Below are 20,917 nucleotides of genomic sequence, written 5' to 3'. Positions count from 1 at the left end.
CGATGTCGCATTGACATCACCCAGAAGTGACGTCATCGCACTGGCGACGTCGCTCGTCAGCTGTTCTAGTCATTTCCAGGAAAACTCTATGGTTTTCCCAGATACTCTAGCAATTTGGGAGGGAACCATAGCATTTTCCCCTCCCAAATCGCTGGAGCATCCGGGAAAACCATAGAGTTTTTTTGGAAACTCCTAGAGCAGCCGGCAAGAAATGCCGCTGGTGCGATGACGTCACTTCCAGGTGATGACGTCACTTCCAGGTGCATTGCACGTGTGAAAAAAAGTCCCGCCGGAGGTCAAGGGGGACTTGGGAACCCTCTGCAGCACAGTCTATCTCTATCCGGTCTGTGTGTGCTAACAAGAAACAAAGTTACACCTGGAGCCTCTTTGACTTTGTAAAAACTAATACGAGTCCTATATTGTAAGGAATTCCATTCTAGGCATGATAGAGGTAGGATTCCAGTCTAATCCAACTATCTAGGATGGATACAGATGCAGGAAGCATGTCCTGCCCTCATGGTGCCACTATGGAGAGGGCTAGGAGCAGAGTCACAGTGCAGAGAGAAGGCGTCAAGACTGGAAGGAAATAAGATTCTCTGAGAGTGGCAATCTACACCATCAAAGGGATAGCATAAAAGCAGTAGAAAAGGAAGGGTGATCAGTGTCCTGGCCTGTCTATCTATCTGACTCTCTTAGAGTCCCCCTCTGAAGTCTGAGGCTAAGAGACAGCTCAAGGTCGTTCACCTCCAACAGAAGGCAGTAGTCGAAATGTGTTTGGTCTTTCATGATTTATAGCAGGAATGTTCTGCAGGCTGTCAGGTATTTAACTAGTTTATTAAAGAATATGTAAACTGTAAAGTGACTTCGCTCAAATCTCCCCTCTGCTATGATGCTTGCTGGGTGACCTTGGGTCAGTCACTCTCCCTTAGACTAACCTACCTCACAAGGTTGTTGTGAAGAGGGAAAAAGATAGGAAAGAGCCATGTAAACCACCCAGAGCTCCTTGAAAGAGAAACGAAATACAAACATGAGAGATAACGCTAAGCTTAAAGAAGGACAAAACCTGCAATTTGCAAAGCCGGACTGTCATTTTCAACCGCTGTGCTAAGTTTAACATTACAAAGATGCCATCTTAGGCCCATTAAGTGCTCGTTTCCATTCAGTTATGAGCTCCGCAGAGAGCTGATTGACTTAACAGCGTAGGTAAAACCCTTCTTCGGCCCGAAAAGAAGAGAACTGCTGTTGGCTGCAATGACATCAAAAAAAAACAAAATAGCAGGGAAGGCTGTCAGTACAATAACAAAGTGATCAGTTGCAGGGACGGTGGCCAAAACGCATGCAAGCTTTTGATTGTTTTCACCAGAGAGCCAACAAAAGGCTGTGGGGGAAGGCAGTCATTTCGATGCAACGAAAAGGCATCAAAGAGAAGGATCCTGGTCCAGGTAAGAGACTTGGGCCCAAGCCACACATATAAAGAAAGTTGTAATAATAATAAAATCATTCCACATAATAGCGCGTGGCACAAATGGACTGGTCACTTCCAGGCTTCCATTAGACGTTGGAAATGATCTTTATGGACTTCAGAACATGCTGTTCGGTAATGCGCTAGATGGCTGCTTTGCTAGCTCTGTACAACCGAGCCGAGAATTGTTTAAGGTGGGAGGGCGTCCACCCCATAATAGCAGAGGGGTTCCTCCTGTTGATCAGCAAAGGCAGTTCCAAGAGAGAAAATTGCATTCCACTCTTAACTTCTCAGCTCCCATTTTTGGAACATGTGGTTTGTTTATTAACATATTTCCACCCTGAGCTCCCAGGAATAGAAGCATCCAAGGCAGCTTCCGACTTGCCATTAGACCCGACGATTAAAATTTGCTATCATCATCAACACGAAAAACATAGTTGAAAAGGCAGCCAGAAGAAAACGGTCATCAAAACTATAAACATATTATTATTATTATTTTTTAAAAAAAGGCCTTCGAGGGAAGTCAGCAGCATCAAAGCTAAAGGAAATCAACTGAAGCTGAAAAAGGGGGATGACGCTGGTGCTGAAAACTAAGCTGGTTTAATGCCAAGCATTCAGTTTGGGGCAAATTGTAAAGTTGAGATGACACCACATAGAAGGCCCTGTTGTGTGTGAGTCAGGATTGATGTATGCCATGTTTCAAATGGATCAAAGCCATGGAAGAGACTAGGGAGGGAAATTCAGTTGCCAACTGAATGTAAATCCCTCGTAATGATGATCTTTGCTTTAACATTAATCTTCTGCCTCTACCTTTCTCTCTGTCCACCTTTCCTTGTGCAATTTTTTTCAAGTTTTTCTTCCAAGGGGGTGGGAAGAACCTGCGTCTTATTTTTATTTCAGTCCAGTGAGACTGCGACTAAGGACGGCAGCGAATTTCTCATTCCTGTGGTTTTGACCCCCAAATTCTCATTTCGGTTTTGGTTCTCTTCTGTGCAGACTGAAATGGAGAATGTTTGTTGGGTTAGCCACTCAGAATTCATTGGCTACTGTTTTATCAGTGGGGGCTGCTAATTATTAGGGGTTAGTCCCCCCTATAAAGAGCCCCGTGGCGCAGAGTGGTAAAGCTGCAGTACTGCAGTCGGAGCCCTCTGCTCACGATCTGAGTTCGATCCCAGCGGAAGCTGGGTTTTCAGGTAGCCAGCTCCAGGTTGACTCAGCCTTTCATCCTTCCAAGGTCAGTCAAATGAGGACCCAGCTTGCTGGGGGAAAGTGTAAATGACTGGGGAAGGAAGGGCAAACTACCCCGTCAAAAAATCTGCCGTGTAAATGTTGTGAAAGCAACATCACCCCAGAGTCGAAACCGACTGGTGCTTGCACAGGGGACTACCTCTACCTTTTAGTCCCCCCAATAGCTTTCTTAAGAAGATGAACCCTCCCAGACAGGAAATGTAGGTATGTGTGGGTGTGTGAAGAAACAACAGGTCTAAGTTAAGTATGGACAAAGAGACACAGAGACAGAGACCTGTGTAAGAGAAAGCATCTTAAGATGCAGAATCCTTCCATCTAGGGAGCCTATTGTAGCGTAATACCAGGGCTTTTTTGTAGCAGGAGCTCCTCTGCATATTAGGCCACACACCCCGATGTAGCCAATCCTCCAAGAGCTTATAGGGCTCTTAGTACAGGGCCTACTGTAAGCTCTAGGAGGGCTGGCTACATCAGGGTAAAAAAAGTAAAGGTAGTTCCCCTGTACAAGCACCAGTCATTTCCGACTCTGGGGCGATGTTGCGTTCACACCATTTTCACGGCAGACTTTTTACGGGGTGGTTTGCCACTCTGCACCATGGGGTGCATCAGGGAGGCGTGGCCTAACATGCAAAGGAGTTCCTGCTATAAAAAAGTCCTGTTACCCTTTAAAAATAGCTCCTTTCTTCCTCCTATGCTCTGCCTAGGGTTGCCAATCCCCAGGTGGGGGCAGGGGATCCCCCGGTTTGGAGGCCCTCTCTCCGCTTCAGGGTCATCAGAAAGTGGGGGGAGGGGAGGGAAATGTCTGCTGGAAACTCTGTTATTCCCTATGGAGATTTATTCCCATAGAAAATAATGGAGAATTGATCTGCGGATATCTGGGGCTCTGGGGGGGGGCTGTTCTTTGAGGTAGAGGCACCAAATTTTCAGTACAGCATCTAGTGCCTCTCCCCAAAATATCCCCCAAGTTTCAAAACGATTGGACCAGGGGGTCCAATTCTATGAGCCCCAAAAGAAGGTGCCCCTATCCATTATTTCCTATGGAAGGAAGGCTTTGAAAAGGTGTGCCATCCCTTTAAATGTGATGGCCAGAACTCCCTTTGGAGTTCAATTATGCTTGTCACAGCCTTGATCTTGGCTCCACCCCTAATGTCTCCTGGCTCCACCCCCAAAGTCTCCTGACTCCACCCCCAAAGTCCCCAGATATTTCTTGAATTGGACTTGGCAACCCTAGCTCTGCCTTTAAATTTAAAGATAAAATGAGTATTACAAAACCACCATAAATTCCCAGTGCTCTGTTTTCCATTCATTTCTAGTATTCTGTTCTCCAAAAAGGAACCATCCCAGTGTTGCCCCTGGAACTTCTTGCTGCACTGGGATGTTTGGAATGCCTGGCAGCATATTATATGAACAGATAACGCACATCGTTTGTATAAATGTGCATGGTAACCATACAGCACATGAGTACAATATCAACAACGCTAACAGCAGAAATATTGGCATATTGGAAACTGCCAACACAAAAAGTATTGATAAATATTAAAAGAGAGAATCAGAGAATATCGGAAACCGCTGACAAAAATATAGATACATTTAAAATAGAAATGAAATTGAGAACATTTTTCTCATTCTTATCTATCTCCAGCCCTTCCGAGAGCCAGGAAAGGAAAGGAAAGGAAAGGAAAGGAAAGGAAAGGAAAGGAAAGGAAAGGAAAGGAAAGGAAAGGAAAGGAAAGGAAAGGAAAGGAAAGGAAAGGAAAGATCCCCTGTGCAAGCACCAGTCGTTTCCGACTCTAGGCTGACGTTTTCACAGCAGACTTTTTATGGGGTGGTTTGCCATTGCCTTCCCCTGTCATCTACACTTTCCCCTCAGCAAGCTGGGGACTCATTTTACCGACCTCGGAAGGATGGAAGGCTGAGTCAACCTCGAGCTGGCTACCTGAAACCCAACTTCCACCGGGATCGAACTCAAATCGTGAGCAGAGGGCTCCGACTGCAGTACTGCAGCTTTAACACTCTGCGCCACGGGCTTCTTTGCAGAGAGCCAAGGCTAGTCCAAACTTAGAAGCTAAGCAGGATCAGCCCTGGCTAGTCTTTGGATGGCAGAACAACAAGAAAGAAGACGCTGGATTTATATCCCACCCTCCACTCTGAATCTCAGAGTGGCTCAAAATCTTCCTCCCCCACAACAGACACCCTGTGAGGTGGGTGGGGCTGTGTGGACTCTCACAGCAGCTGCCCTTTCAAGGACAACCTCTGCCAGAGCTATGGCTGACCCAAGGCCATTCCAGCAGCTGCAAGTGGAGGAGTGGGGAATCAAACCCGGTTCTTCCAGATAAGAGTCTGCACACTTAACCACTACACCAAACTGGAAGACCACAGTTGTGGCACAGAGGCAAGCCATGGCAAAACACCTCTGACCATCTCTTGCCTTGAAAATCTAGGGTTGCCAATCGCCAGTTGGGGGCAGGGAATCCCTTGGTTTGGAGGCCCTCCCCCCGCTTTAGAGTTATCAGAAATCAGGGGGGGGAGTCTGCTGGGCATTCCACTGTACTCTGTGGAGACCAATAGGGTATAATGGAGAACTGATCCGTGGTATTTGGGGTTCTAGGAGGGCTGTTTTTTGAGCTAGAGGCACCGAAGTTTCAGCACAGCATCCACTGCTGCTCCTCAACCCCCCCCCCCACCCAAGTTTAAAAAGATTGGACAAGGGGGGTCTAATTCTATGAGCCCCCAAAGAAGGTGCCCCTGTTCTTCATTATTTTCAAATGGAGGGAAGGTATTTTAAAAGGTGTGCGGTCCCTTTAAATGTGATGGCTAAAACTCCCTTCAGAGATCCACACAGGGCTTGCCACACCCTTTCCCATATTGTATGGCTCTGGAAGCCCCCACTGCCCTAAGGGTCAGCTCGGAGAAGGCGTTTCTCGCTTGAAATCACTTTGCGAAGCCAAGCCAGCTGGCTTGGCTTGGAGACTGTATTTAAAGTTAAAAATTGCTTTCTTTCTCCCTCTCCCTCCCCATCTGTTTCCCTCCCTCCCTTCTCTTGCGGCTCTCAAACATCTGACGTTCATGTCTTGAATCTCTCAAACATCTTATGTTTATTCCATCTGGCTCTTACGTTAAGCAAGTTTGGCCATCCCTGCCCTACAGGGTCGTCGTAAATCAGCTCTGGCTTGATAGCACTTTACGCAGAGACAGGACTTACAGGAATGTGCTCCTCCCAGATAGGAACAAATCTAGCCTGTGACCAGTGTTCCCTCTAAACTGAGTTAGCATGAGCTAGCTCACAGCTCTTTAGCCTCCAGCTCACCCCTTTTTTGTCAGTAGGTCAGGCAGGATGAGCCCAGAGCACACTAATCTATGCAGTAGGTCACCACTTGAATGCCAGGAGCTCCCAAAGTAGAATTTTTGCTCACACGACTCTGCAGCTTAGAAGGAACATTGCCTGCGATCCCGTGAAAAAGGCAAGGTTGTTTCGTCTGCGGTGTATCAAGGGTCAGGCTCGAAGCTGCAACCAAAGGATCACACCATCGCTGCTTTTCCTGGGCCCAGAACAGTTAGAAATGTCACTGCTGACGCTGGTCCCATGTTGCCAAAAGAAGGGAACGCAGTGACGGACGGTGGCTAATTGAGGAGCATCGCCCAGATGCTTGCAAGCAAAGGCTTTCCCCTCCTCTGGTATCAATAAAGGCTGCTGCCGAGCGATTCCCAGCAGCGCCTGGGCGAGGGCGTGGTGCTTCCTGAGAGCCATGTTACATTAAGCACACCATCATCAGGGCACTTAAACGACAGCCTCTCCGCCAGCAGGGCTTATTCACGAAGCCACTCCAGGGCAAAGTGGCTGCCAGTCACCACGCGGAGCTGACAGCTCAGTCAGAAACCGGGTTCCAGCTGCCTTCGACTCCATTCATCCTTCGACTCCTTTCATTCATTCATTAAAAACACCAGGGCAGGAGTGACTTCCCTCTGCTTCAGCCCACACGCGAAGAATACAGGAAATGGCCTCGTCCTGCCCTACCGAGGTCAGCGTCGTCTACTCTGGCTGGCAACTACTCTCTAGAAAGGAAGGGGCCGTGGCTCAGGGGCAAGAGCTTCTGGTCAGCAGGTGCACGGTCCCAGGTTTGATCCCCAGCATCTCCAGTTTGATGGATCAAGGAATAGATATTGGAAAAGACCTCCCCACAGGGCCATAGCCAGGATTTCATGTTTGGGGGGGCCCTTTTGTTTGGGGGGCTAGGGGGCCACCTGATTTGGCCCAAAAACATTTTCTCTGCTTCTCAAGTAAAGCTACAGCCTGCCCCCAATTTGTCTAACAGAAGAAGAAGATGATGATGATGACGGATTTATATCTATACTCTGAATCTCAAAGTCTCAGAGCGGTCACAATACCTGCCCCTGCCCACAACAGACACCCTGTGAGGTAGGTGGGGCTGAGAGAGCTCTTACAGCAGCTGCCCTTTCAAGGACAACTCCTACGAGAGCTATGGCTGACCCAAGGCCATTCCAGCAGGTGCAAGTGGAGGAGTGGGGAATCAAACCCGGTTCTCCCAGATAAGAGTCAGCGCACTTAACCACTACACCAAACTGGCTCTCAGACCTTCCAGCTGGCTACAAGTAGGCTTCCCCTCCCCCCATGCGAATCTGAAGCTCCTACGGTACCAACGCTGTGCTTGTTCAGAGCAGTGGCAAGTGGCGGTGAGCAAAGGAGACAAACTGGAGGCCCTCCAATGGAGGAGCCATATAGTAGGAGGCGGGGTTGAATGGAGTGGCCTTCGCCCCGGGCCCCACTGTAGCTACGGGCATGCCTCCCCCTGAGACCCTGGAGAGCTGCTGCTAGTCTGAGTTAGAGAATGCTGATCCTGACGGATTGATGGCCTGACTCAGCATAAAGTAGGGTTGCCAATCCCCAGTTGTGAGCAGGGGATCCCTTGGTTTGGAGGGCCTCTCCCCACTTCAGAGTTACCAGAAAGAAGGGTGGGTTTGAATGCTCACTGTCCACTCCATTATACTCTATGGAGACTGGTCCCCATAGGATATAATAGAGAGTCGATCTGTGCGGTTTTGGGCAATAAATAGAAAGTTGGTTTGCAACCTACCTACAGATGCACACCTGAATAACACCTGAACGGCATACTCAAGGTTGCTACAGCATAGATGTTGTTTCCAGATTTTTTTTTTTTAGAAGAAGATGATATTGGATTTATATCCCGCCCTGTACTCTGAATCTCAGAGTCTCAGAGAGGTCACAATCTCCTCTACCTCCCCGCCCCCTTCCACAACAGACACCCTGTGAGGTAGGTGGGGCTGAGAGAGCTTTTTACAGCAGCTACCCTTTCAAGGACAACTCCTGTGAAAGCCATGGCTGACCCAAGTCCATTCCGGCAGGTGCAAGTTGGAGGAGTGGGGAATCAAACCCGGTTCTCCCAGATAAGAGTCCGTGCACTTAACCACTACACCAGACTGGCTCTCTCTTTTGCATCTTATTTTGATGAAATAATTCAGAGCAAGAGGTGACAGTTATCAGAGACTGTTAAATAAAGAAAATATTGCAAGAGTGCTAATGTTTTAAGCATGAAGTGTTTTAAAATATTTAATTGTTTTTGTCTGCATCCTTTATAAAGTTTATTTCTCCGCAAGGTGGCATTACATTTTATAACACATTTGGCCTGGCCCATCCAGGTCTCATTTATGTCAAATGCAAACCTCATAACTAATGAGGTCGACACCCCTGCCTTAAAGCTTGGGACAGAATATTTGAAGGCCCGTGTCCTCCCATACAATCCAGTTTGCCAGTTAAGATCTGCCCCCTCTCAAACCTGGCTCTCTTTCTCTTTGCTTTCAGAGGCGAGGCGGGTGACAACTAGACACAAGGCCTTTTTAGTGCTGGCACAAGGGTTGCCCACCTCCAGGTGGTGACTGGTGATCCCCTGGGATTACAATTGATCTCCAAGTGATAGGGATCAGTTCCCTTGGAGAAAACGGCCACTTTGGAAGGTGAGCTCTATGGCATTCAACCCCATTGAAGTCCTTCCTCTCTCTAAACCCCACCTTCTTCAGGCCCCACCCCCCAAAATCTCCTGGTATCTTCCACCCCAAAGTTGGCAACCCTAGTTAGCACCTTATCTGTAGGCTGCTCTCCCCCCTTGAGTCTTGCCTAGTGCCTGCTTTACTTTCCTTTAGGTGCCAGGTCAGAATATTTCCTTTTAGGCTTTTGTCTAAAGCCCCACCGCAAGGTTTTTTGAGCAGGAACGCACAGGAAAGCAGCTCGAGCTGGCTTGGTGTCAGGAGGTATGCAAAGGAGTTCCTGCTGGATTTTTTCCTACAAAAAAACACCCTGTGTGAAACAATGGTGATGTCAGGGGGTGTGGCCTAACGTGTAAATGAGTTCCTCCTGGGATTTTTTTTTAACAGAAAAAAATCCCTGGGTTTATGGTCTGCTCTGAGCCCAAAGCCTGTTATATCAATAACATTTTAGATTGCTCTGTTTGTTTTCTACCGCTTTGATTCCCAGGCACAGGTTCATTGACTTATAGGTTGGCTTGTTTTGTTTTTATCATTTTAATCATGAGCCATCTCAAGCAGCTTCTGGAGAGCCGGTATACAAACTCTCTGAATGAATAAATAAACACATATGCCAGCATATATTTAGACTTGGCAAAGGGCCTGGAGAAAAAAAAAAATCTCCTGCCCCTGTAATAGAGTCTTAATCTGTGGAAATAAGCAACTGAAGCGTCTCATAGCATGAAGGAAGATATTCTCACTTGGTAAATAACAGCCAAGGAAATCTTTATTAAAGGGACAGGGCATTTTTCTCAGTTGGTAACCCTTGCACCAGGGCTTCTTTTGTTCTTTTATTCATCCTTATTCTCAGGGGTGGAAATCTAGCAGGAGCTCCTTTGCGCATTAGGCCACACACCCCTGATGTAGCCTGTCGTGATCCTGGGCTTAGCGAGGCCTGCAGGTCCCAGGGAAGCCTGCTTAGGAGTTACTGGGGAAAGCTTACATCTCCCAGGATTCCCTCTGTCCCTCTGATTGGGTAGCGAGGGTTTTGGAGGGAAACAGGCCCAGAGAGGGGTGGGGCTTGGGGAGAGAATAATAAGGTCAAGCCCAGGAAGTTGGTGTTCTTTTCCTGGGAGGAAGAGCTGCTGCCAGGGAGAGACCCTCACCCTGTGATAGGGTTGCCAAGTCCAATTCATGAAATATCTGGGGACTTTGGGGGTGGAGCCAGGAGCAAGAGTGTGACAAGCATAATTGAACTCCAAAGGGAGTTCTGGCCATCACATTTTAAGGGACCGCATACCTTATAAATGCCTTCCTTCCATAGGAAATAATGAAGGATAAGGGCACCTTCTTTGGGGGCTCATAGAATTGGACTCCCTGGTCCAATCCTTTTGAAACTTAGGGAGTATATTGGGGAGAGCCACTGGATGCTATACTGAAAATCCAGTGCCTCTACCTCAAAAAACAAGGCCCCCAGAGCCCCAGATACCCGCAGATCAATTCTCCATTATTTTCTATGGGAATAAGCCTTCTTAGGGAATCATGAGTTCCCAGCAGACATTTCCCTCCCCTTCCCCCGCTTTCTGATGACCCTGGAGCGGGGGGAGGGTCTCCAAACCAGGGGATCCCCTGCCCCCAGCTGGGGATTGGCAACCCTACCCTGTGAGGTAGGGTGAGTAGGCCCAGGTCTGACTGAGACAGTCAGGGGCAGTGAGTTCGAACTTCAGATGCGTTAGGGCATTTGTTTATTTTTCCTTTTACCCCTTTTACTGTTTCATGCAACATGTTTGTTTATATTGCACTGACTTTAAAATAAACCTTTTTGTTGTTGTTCACTCTGCCTGGTCCTCACGCCTATTATTTGGCCTAAGCTACAGGAGGCCTGAAGGGCTTGGGAGGGAACTCTGGACCTTCTCAAGGGGAACCCTTAACCCAGAGTGGTGGCAGCAATTGGTAATACCCCCCTGAGTTATGACATAGTCAATCCTCCAAGAGTTTACAAGGCTCTTTCTTGTATGCTCTTGGAGGACTGGCTTCATCAGGGGTGTGTGGCCTAAAATGCAAAGAAGCTCCTGCTGGAATTCCACCCCTGCTTATTCTGATTCATTGTTATGGGGAGGAGGAGAAGCAGTTGTAGCAGGAACGCCTTTGCATCCTAGGCCATGCACCCCTGCATGTAGCCCATCCTCCAAGAGCTTACAGGGCTCTTCTTACAGGGTCTACTGTAAACTCTTGGAGGATTGGCTACAGCAGGTGGGTGTAGCCTAATATGCAAAGAAGAAGAAAGCTGTGCAATTAGGTTGTGGCTTGACACTTTCAGGGAACAGCAATTTGTGTTCCTCACAAAGCCCAACACTTGGAGCATAGAAATGGTCCTTCAAAAAGGCAGATGCCTTCCTTTTCTAGGGTTGCCAAGTCCAATTCAAGAAATATCTGGGGACTTTAAGGGTGGAGCCAGGAGACTTTGGGGGTGGAGCCAAGAGCAAGGCTGTGAGCAGCATAATTGAACTTCAAAGGAAGTTCTGGCTATTACATTTAAAGGGACTGCACACCTTTTAAATGCCTTCCCTCCATTAGAAATAATGAAGGATAGGGGCACCTTCATTGGGGGCTCATAAAATTGGACCCCCCCAGCTCCAATCTTTTTGAAACTTGGAGGGTGTTTTGAGGAGAGGCACTGGATGCTATGCTGCAAATTTGATGCCTCCACCTCAAAAAACAGCCTCCCAGAGCCCCAGATACCCATGGATCAATTCTTCATTATTTCCTATGGGAATGGGTCTCCACAAGGAATAATGTAGTGCTCAGGAGAAATTCCCCTTCCCCCACCCCACTTTCTGATGACCCTGAAGCGGGAGGAGGGCCTCCAAATCGAGGGATCCCCTGCCCCCACCTGGGGATTGGCAACCCTATTTGAGACATCCAGGTATTCAGAACAAGAACTCTACTTCACAAATTAGAAGATCCACGACTGTTTATATAATCATCACTTTCACAATTGGTTTTATCCTATTTGTATCCAGAGGGCATCAGCTTAAAGCCAACGGGGTGAATTTAATTTCCCCCTTAAAAAAAAAAAGTGGTTCATACCTTGATCACATCTTTTTGCTTTATTATTATTATTATTTATATTCCACCTGTTCCCCTGTTTGGGGGCTCAGAGCAGAGTACATCATAAATAACAGTAAAACTACAATAACATCACAATAAAAACCAATTACAACATTCCGTAAAGTGCAACAGGATGGTCCAGCAAGATGACATAACAGAAGAGTATGGCAGAATGGAACTGCAGAATGGTGCTACAGAATAGCACAGAAAAATAGTACCACAGTACAGTACACCGTACTACTTTCTTGCCTCCACAGTCAAAGACTATGTGGGAAAGGCCTGGGACAGGCATGTATCTGGTGGTAACAACAGCAAGCTATCATTCATAAAACACTGGGATAGAGCCGTGCGCAAACAAAAGAGCAGAAATATGTAAATGAAGGCACTCTACTTAACTGCCAGAGCATCCTTAGAAACCTTGCTTTGTATCATTCAATTAAAAAAAAAATCCCCACCTAAGAGATAAAGTAGCAACAGGACTTCGAATTGCACGATCCAGCCTTGAACACACATCTCAGCTTCCGGCTTACCGATGAAATGCATCCAGAAGTTCGTACTTCAACTACTTGAGGAACATAATGGCTCGTGACTCATAATTATTAAACGTTTATGCAATTATCGAGCTGTTGTTTTAGGCTGCAAAGCCTCTACTCATCCTTATTCTGATTAATTGTTACGGGGAGGAGGAGAAGCAGTTAGTGGCAGGAATAATAGCCAAGCACTTAAAAATAACAGCAAAGCGCTTTCAATAATCATAAAGGACTTTGGAGAGCCAAGCTGTGTGCGGAAATTTACCCAGTGATTCTTTCCCTGTTTATTCTCAGGTTCCTCCTTTCCTCTTTCTGTATTTGCTAGCCCTGAATAACATTGGAGATTGTAAATCCCTCTGGGCAAGGACCTCTCTTTTTGGCATGCAGGGCAGCATTATTATACAATATGATGGCCCCCTTGCAAACCCGTCATCTTAATCTAGAAAGACAAAACTGATGTGGACTGGGATAGAAATTAACACAGGAATAGATGTACGGCTTGCTCTGGACAGAGTTGCGCTGCCAATAAAATATCAAGTTTGCAATTTGGATCCTCCGCCATCTCAAATAAGCAAATCCTTGTGGGAGCTGGGAGTGGCTGTTACCAGTCTAGGATGTAGCCATTCATAGGAAAAAAACATACCTGGCCACTGGCATAAATGCCCTGGTAAACTTCTATGTTAGACAACTGTAAAGTTGGGGCTGTCCTTGAAGACTGTTTGGAATCTTTAGTTAAGTGCAAAAATTTGGATTTAAACAGGGGAGCACCACATTGAACATTAAAGACCAGTGCAGTCATCTTGTCTGTTTTAGGGCTAACTTAAAAGTGTTTTTGTTCACTTGCAAAGTCTGGAAAGGCATGGCTTCAAAGTACCAGACGTTAGGGGTGGGCTTTTTTATTGGACACCCTAGGCAATTTCCCCAGACTGCTCCCATCAAAACTGACAGCGTGATATTTTTACTAGTTTGAGCTGGAGTGCGTTGTTTTTCAAGCCCAATACAATGTGCTCACACTGAGATGAAAATTAAACTGGAGATTACATTCCTATTATTTTTCTTTCTTATAGCAATTGCTCTGTTTTCAGTATTGTGGTGGTGCAGAGGTTAAAGTATCAGACTAGGATCTGGAAGATCCAGGTTCAAATTACCACTTGTGCCATGGAAGCCGTCTTGGTAACCTTGGGCCAGCTACATACTGTAAGCCTAACCTACATCAGCAGAGCTTTTTTTTTCTAGCAGGAACTCCTTTGCATATTAGGCCACACACCCCTGATGTAGCCAATCCTCCAAGGGCTTACAGGGCTCTTAGTACAGGGCCTACTGTAAGCTCCAGGAGGATTGGCTGCATCGGGGGTGCATGGCCTAATATGCAAAGGAGTTCCTGTTACAAAAAGACCCCCTGATCACAAGGTTGCCATGAGCACAAAATGGAGAAGAAGAGAACAATATGACCTGCTTTGGGTCCCTCATAGGGCAGAAAGGCAGGGTATTGATAATTAATTAATTAAATTGTTTGATGCATCGTGGAAAGACAATTGAGCCCAAACTCAAACTGGAGCACACAAGAAGGAGCCACAGCCCAAAACGCTGCATAAAATGGCCAAGAAACCGACGAGGCACAAAAAAGACACAGAAAAATGAACCAAAGAATATGTCATCATCACTATACTCAAAAATCCATCAGATATGCAAACTTACGAACGTAGTCACAATAACAAGGAGATTAGTGTAGGGTACACAAAGTGCTCTGATGGAAAAAACCAACCAGTCCTCAGCCCATTTTCAGTCCATAAACAAAATGTACCCAGAAAATCCTCAAAGCCTCAGAGGGCTCGAACAGCTATAGGCAATTAATCCAAAGTCTATTCTTCAGAAATATCTCCCTGCAAAAGTTGCTTCATAATATTGGGGTTGCCACAGAAGAGGCCCTCTCTCATGTACCCACCAAACAAGCCTATTTAATTGGTGGAAGGAACAGTCAAGAGGGCCACTGCTTGTGATCTTCATCCCTGTGCAGGAACATGCGGGAGAAGGTTGTCCTTCAGCTATCCCGGTTCTGAGCCATGAAGTCTTTAAAGGACAAAACCAACACCTTGAATTGGGCTTGGGAGCAGATCGGTGGCCATTGTAATCGCTGTAGTGTTGAGGATATGTGTGTCCAATAACTGGCCCTGAAAGGCAGTCTAGCTGCAGGATTCTGCATGAGCTATAGCTTCCTAACACTCTTCAAAGGTCTCCCCAAGTGGAGTGCATTGCAATAGTCAGGGCTTTTTGTGTAGCAGGAGCTCCTTTGCATGTGAGGCCACACACCCCTGATGTAGCCAATCCTCTCAGAGCTTACAGTAGGCCCTGTACAAAGAGCCCTGTAAGCTCTTGGAGGACTGGCTACATCGAGTGTGTGTGGCCTCATATGCAAAGGAGTTCCTGCTACACAGAAAGCTCTGGCAATAGTCCAGTCTAGATGGCATTAAAGCATGGATCAGTGAGGCTAGAAATGACTGACCCAGGAATAGATGCAGTTGACCAACCATCTGGAGCTGGGCAAATGCACTCCAAAACACAGCAGCCACCTGGTTGTCTAAAGAGCCCGCTGTGTTAAGTGGCACTCCCAGGGCTCTTTTTCTAGCAGGAGTTCCTCTGCATATTAGGCCACGCCCCCCCGATGTAGCCAATCCTCCAAGAGCTTAGAGGGCTTTTAGTACAGGGCCTACTGTAAGCTCCATGAGGATTGGCTGCATCAGGGGGCATGGCCTAATATGCAGAGGAGCTCCTGCTAGAAAAAAAGCCCTGGGCACTCCCAAGCTGAGAACCTGGCTTTTCAAGGGGATTAGAACCCCAACCAAGACAGAGGAGGTATGAAGTCCCTGGTCTGCCTTACTACTAACGACTAGGTTGTTTTTCCTTCTGGTGGAGACCCCCAAGCAGCTTACAACAGTCCTCCCTCTTCCATTTTAACTCCCCAGCCACCCTGTGAGGTAGGCTAGGCTGAGAGAAAGCAACTGGCCCAAGATCACCCAGTAAACTTCCCCAGCAGAGGGAGAATCTGAACTCCACTCTCCCAGATCCCAACTCTGCTATAACCTTTCTCCAAGGAGCTGAGAACGACATACCTGGTCCTCTGCTCTTCTGTTTTATTGTTACAACAACCCTGAAAGGTGGCACAGGCCGAGAATGGCAAAGAACCTGGTGGCAGAGTCCGGATTTGAAGCCTGGCCCTCCTAGCTCTGCTCCAACTGCCTTGCTAAAGCCAAACCCTGGCATTGAAAGCCAGATGTTGGTTTGGAGCCAAGATTCAGATTCGCTCCTGAGCAAGTTGGCGAACGCAGCTGAATCAAATCGGTTTGTTTACAGCTGTTCCGTGAGTGCTCCTGGGATGGGAAATAATAGACAACCGTCAGGAACATGACTGAATCTCTCCAAGTGATTGCTTTTTTTAAAAAAAAGCATGCCATTTCATTGAAGGATTTTTCATCCCGGCCACAAGATAAACACAAAGAGCAGAAAGAGGAAATCATATTCATGATAAAGCAGAACGATTCTGGCAAGAGATGGCTGAGCTCCCTCCCGGCTTAACCACCTCTACCCCGTCTTGCAGTATTTAAGACATCTATAAACCAGAAGACAAATGCATCCGGCACATCTCCGGTGAAGAAAGAGGGAGAGGGGAAATCATTTGGGGCAATGATTCATTTATGAAATTCTGGCTTCCCCTCAAGGAGAACCGGCGTGCCGCTCTCAAAAGAGCACAGGCAAAGCGAACTGCACATCCTAACCATTAAGCTGAAGAAGGAGGAAAGGGAGGGTGCAGAGAGGGAAAGGGTCAGGAGAGGAGAGCGGCAGAGACACCCCCCCCCCCTGCCCACGGACCAGAAGCAATGGAGCAATTAGTGCAGGAGAGTAGAGTTGATAGCAGGCTGGAGACCCCGGCTCATAAAACCACCCCTTCCAGCCAATAAATCTACTTAACCCTTCTCCGCTGAAGACAAAGCCTGCTGAACAGTGCAGCCCTAAGAGCAGTTATAGCTTTCTAAGCCACTGATATCAACAGCCTTCGACAGGTGTAACTGTGTAGGCGGGCGCTGCAAGAATGGGAGCCACTGTTCCTGCCGGATCTCTCTGATCCATAACTTCCAGCCTGGAAGCCAGGGTCGCCCTGTTTCTTGTTCCCCTTGTGCTTGCGTACACCCATGCAAACACGTACACACCTGGTAGCAGGGCTTTTATTACTTTTTTTCTGCAGGAACTCCTACTAGCCACCCGCCCCTGGTGTAGCCAATCCTCCTGGAGCTTACAATAGGCCCTGTATTAAGAGTCCCATAAGCTCTGGGAGGATCGGCTACATCAGGGGTGGGTGGCCTAACATGCAAAGGAGCTCCTGCTACAAAGTATATATATATATAAGCCCGGCCTGGAATAAAAGAAAAGCAGAGATCTTTCTAGCATCGGGATAATACAGGAATCCTGAAAGAGCCAGGAAAGATATCTTTAGCATCTGGAGCCCAGGAATATTCAGAGGTTGGAGACCTGGATCCGAAGCAGGGGCCGCTGCTAACAACCAGAAAGAGATGAAAAATGTATTCTGCTCCTTTGCGGTGGTGGGAAATGCCTTTCAGGCGCAGCCCACTGATGGGGCCCCTGCAGGGTTTTCAAGGCAAGAGACTTGAAAGGTAGCTTGCCATTGCCTGCCTTGAGACCCTGGGCTTCCTGGGGGGGGGGGGGGTTTCCCATCCAAATATCAACAAGCCTACCCTGCTTAGGTTCCGAGATGTGAGGAGATCAGGCTCGCCTGAGCAGGGCCACTGGGCAAACTAGACAATCGCCTAGGGCGCCGGCCTTCTGGGGGAGCACGTATACACTTGGAAGCAGGGTTTTTTTTCTTTTTGCAGGAACTCCTTTGCAGATTAGACCACCCACCCCTGATGTACGGTGTTTCCCCGAAAATAAGACACTGCCTTATATTTATTTTTTCTCAAGAAGCCACACTAGGGCTTATTTTCAGGGGATGTCTTATTTTTATTAAGTATACAACAATCTACATTTATTCAAACACAGCGGGGCTGGTGCTAGCGATGCGTGGACTCCTTTCCCCTAGCCTTTCACGCATGCGCAATAGGATGCCTGCGACCGCGGTTACCACACGCACACCCGTGCAGGCGTGAACGGCTAGGAGAAAGGAGTGATGTGGTTGCCACTCGCGCACCCGCGCAAGTGCGAACGGCTCGGAGAAAGGAGTTGTAGCAGATAAAAGGTATTTCAGTCTTCCTTACCGCTCCGCGCCAAAATGCATGGCGTGGCTATGCAGATACGCTGCATAGCCACACCCAACACTAGGTCTTATTATCGGGGTAGGGCTTATTTAACGAATGCATAGAAATCCTGCTAGGGCTTATTTTTGGGGTAGGTCTTATTTTCGGGGAAATACGGTAGCCAATCTGTGTGACTCCGTAACGTTATCAGTGTGTGTTTCTGCGTGTGTGTGGGGTGCCGGAAGTTAGTCCTCCCTAGGATGCCAGTCAGTCTAAGGCTGGCCCTCAACCTGGGCTATCCAAGTCAGGGCAAAACATAAGGCTCTATTTGATGCCCTCTTCAAGGCCAAGAATCCAGGGGGTGGTGGAAAGTGCCCTCAAGTCACAGCTGACTTATGAGGACCTTGTAGAGCAGGAGTGTCGAACTCATTTGCTATGAGGGCCGAATCTTGACCTTATTGGGCTGGGCCGTGGTGTGTCATAAAATGTAATGCCAGGTCAGGGAGATATAAACTTTATAAAGAACACACACGCACATCCTAATCTACCTCACTGGCATGCTGAGCCTCAACCAACAGAAGGACGAGAGGCTTGGCTCAGTAGCTCTGCTGTGCAATTGAGAGCGCCTGGCAAAGCTAGCTCTCCTTCCCCCTCTTCCTCCCCAAGGGAGGAGCTTTGTTCTGTTGCTCCTGTGCGATTGAGCAAGCCTAGCAAAACAAGCGGTGATGCAGAAGGAAGCAAGAGAGAGGGAGAAGGAAGCAGATGACAGTCAGTTGCTTGGGGGCCGGATAGGAGCCCTCCGAGGGCCTGATTCGACCCCTGGGTCACATGTTTGACACCCCTGTCATAGGGTTTTGAAGGCAAGAGACCAAAGGAGGTGGTTTGCCAGGGCCTGCCTCTGGGCAGCCACCCTGGACTTCATTGGTGCTCGCCCACCCAAGTACTCACCAGGGCCAATCCTACCCCTGATCCTTTAACAAAGGCTTAATGTGTGGAAATAGCCAGCTGAAGCTATCCAGGGCATGGAAGTAAAAAGCATCACCTGGTACATTAGTTCCATTAGGGTTCTATTAAAGGGACAGGACTTTGTTTCCTCTCTGGGTTGCTGGCAAGTCTTTTCCAAAGGGAGGGGCCCAGCAGGGCCCAGGGATACTGGTCCCTTGGGAAGCGCTCATGTTTTGCCCCCCCAAGTGTCTCCAGCTAAATGGTAGCACATCTATTTTGATGTGTGAGGTTCCCCACTGAATCCTCCCGCTTGGAAAGACCTAAGATTGATGGCCCAGGACAGATGATGCCCTGCCTGAGAGACCTTTCAGAATGGTCCCTGGAGGACCTGGTGAGAAGGACCCCGGTGGTCCCACAGAGCATGCAGAGATCAGCTTCACACGTTAGATGCACTTGTGTGCGAAGGATGCAAAAGGCAAGTTGACCATCTCGCAAGGCTAAACCATCTCAGCCTTCCCCGGGCCCCGTAAAAACTCAGGTATTTAGCAGCCCCAGGAAACCCAGCTTGGAAATTTCACAAAGGCTTGTGGACGCGCGTCGCCACCTGGATTGCTTGCAAGCTAAATGCAGTCTAGGTCCAGTGGAGATCAAACCTTTTTTTCGCCCAGCATCCTTTCTGTGGGATGCCCATTGGTCTCTGAAGTCTGTGTAGAACTCCAGGCTTCTACAGATCCTTAGAGAGATCCTTATCCTCCGGGGAACTGTAGGAAATTCAGCAGCTGGATTGAAATCTCTAAGAAGCGGACTTATTCTAGAGAGCATGACCAAAACTTCAGAAAACATACAGCCCTTGTGGGTCCTTTATTAAGTGGCCAGATCATAACGTTTAGGCACTGTGCAACAAACCGACATGGTTCTGTTTTGTGGCACAGACAGACCTCCTGGAATTCAAAGATTCTTTCTTCAAAAAGCAGAGAGTATACATCACCCCGAAGTGGTGTGGGTCCACACGTACACATCCTAAAACAACACAGCAGCCCTGGTTCTTTTAACCGAAAAAGTAAACACAGCATCCTAGGTATCGCCAAACAAAGATCACAGAGCACACAGAGATGATATAGTATCTTCAAAAGGGCATTTATCGTATTTTCATATCACTCTGCCTCCTTTTCACTGTATCAGAATCATGAGCGCTAAGGATAGAGCTTCCATGTTCAGGAGTATACCTCTGATTTCCAAACTTTGGGATAAAACAACAGGCACTCCAGCATCCCCCCCCCCCCCATAATTTTAACTTGGGGAAATCAGGAGGACCCACGGCATCCTCAGGTGCCCCCAATTTCAATGGGATTTAAGTACAGCTTTGGGGATCAAGGTCAAAACCCCTTAAAGGCACCCCCAACCTTCTAGAATAGATCGCACAAAGAAGGCTTCTCCACGGCTCCCCAATCTCGTCGCACATTCATTCCCCCCCTTCCTCTCCCACAGTCCCGGAACTTCATGTTGCCCAATGAAATTGGTGGGCAGCAGATCCAGGGGAGACAAAAGGAAGTCCGCAGCACTCATCCTTAATTCACAGAATTCAGAACTTCTAACCAGACCCCGGGGGGGGGGCGGCCACTGGTTTGGGTGGCTTTCAACGGGGGAAGGGGGCAAAAGTACATTCAGGGAGGACGGCGTGATCAGTGCAGTATTAGCCCTGGGATCTCGAAGGAACCTCCATGTTCCAAAGCAGTCTACCTCTGAAGACGGGTTCGGCTCGGAAGCAACCAGCAGTCCCCGGGGCGGGGGGGGGCGGTGAGGGGGAGGGAAGCCTGCTGCCTCCATGCCCAGCTTCTGGGTTTCCCGGGTGGAACTGTTCCCCGGGCATTAAAAATTTGGATGGAAGGGAGGGGGAAGCAGGCAGGCAACTAGGGATCTGCCTAGGGGGCGGGGGTCCAGTTTGGCGCCCCTGCCCTGCCGGGCGCCCTAGGCAAACGCCTAGTTTGCCTCGTGGCCCAGCCGGCTGTGGGTCCACCCCTCTGTGCCAAGAGGACCCCACTTTCTCCCTCCCCCCCCCAAAAAAAAGAGCCAAGTACTCACCGGGACGGCCAGGTGGAAGCGACAGCTCCGGGCCCCCCTCTCCCCCGTGGCGTCCCTCAAGCCGCCAGGCGAGGGGACCGGGGAGACGCACCCCTCTCGCCGCTCTGGGTCCTCCCTCCGTGTTTTCTCCCCTTCCAGGGAAGGCTCAGCAGCCCCAGCAGCGGGTGAGGGCGCCCGGAGAGAGAGGTGGGGCGCGGCGACCCCCCAGGACCCCCGCAGCCGAGTGGGGGGTGAGTGGGGAGAGGGGAGAGCCCGAGATCCGGGCTCGGGAAGGGAAAGGGGGGGAGGAAAGAGAGACG

At 48.5% G+C, this 20,917-nt stretch overlaps 1 protein-coding gene across 5 annotated transcripts in view; it reads right to left on the bottom strand.

Annotated features, from left to right (window-relative positions):
- Positions 1 to 20,722, bottom strand: part of TENT5D (terminal nucleotidyltransferase 5D) — a 37,467-nt gene extending 16,745 nt beyond the window's left edge. For 2 of the 5 annotated variants that reach the window (XM_060249785.1, XM_060249784.1), the window contains exon 1: positions 20,619 to 20,722. The gene's annotated coding sequence lies outside the window, so the exon portion shown is untranslated. Of the gene's footprint in view, positions 1 to 6,120; positions 6,416 to 20,618 lie in introns of those variants that run through there. The other 3 variants (XM_060249786.1, XM_060249787.1, XM_060249788.1) reach the window with 3 other exon arrangements.
- Between the last annotated feature and the right edge of the window lie 195 nt (positions 20,723 to 20,917).

This window comes from Heteronotia binoei, chromosome 11, assembly GCF_032191835.1.
Source record: "Heteronotia binoei isolate CCM8104 ecotype False Entrance Well chromosome 11, APGP_CSIRO_Hbin_v1, whole genome shotgun sequence".
Lineage (NCBI taxonomy): Eukaryota > Metazoa > Chordata > Lepidosauria > Squamata > Gekkonidae > Heteronotia > Heteronotia binoei.
This window is presented reverse-complemented; position numbering and strand designations above follow the sequence as displayed.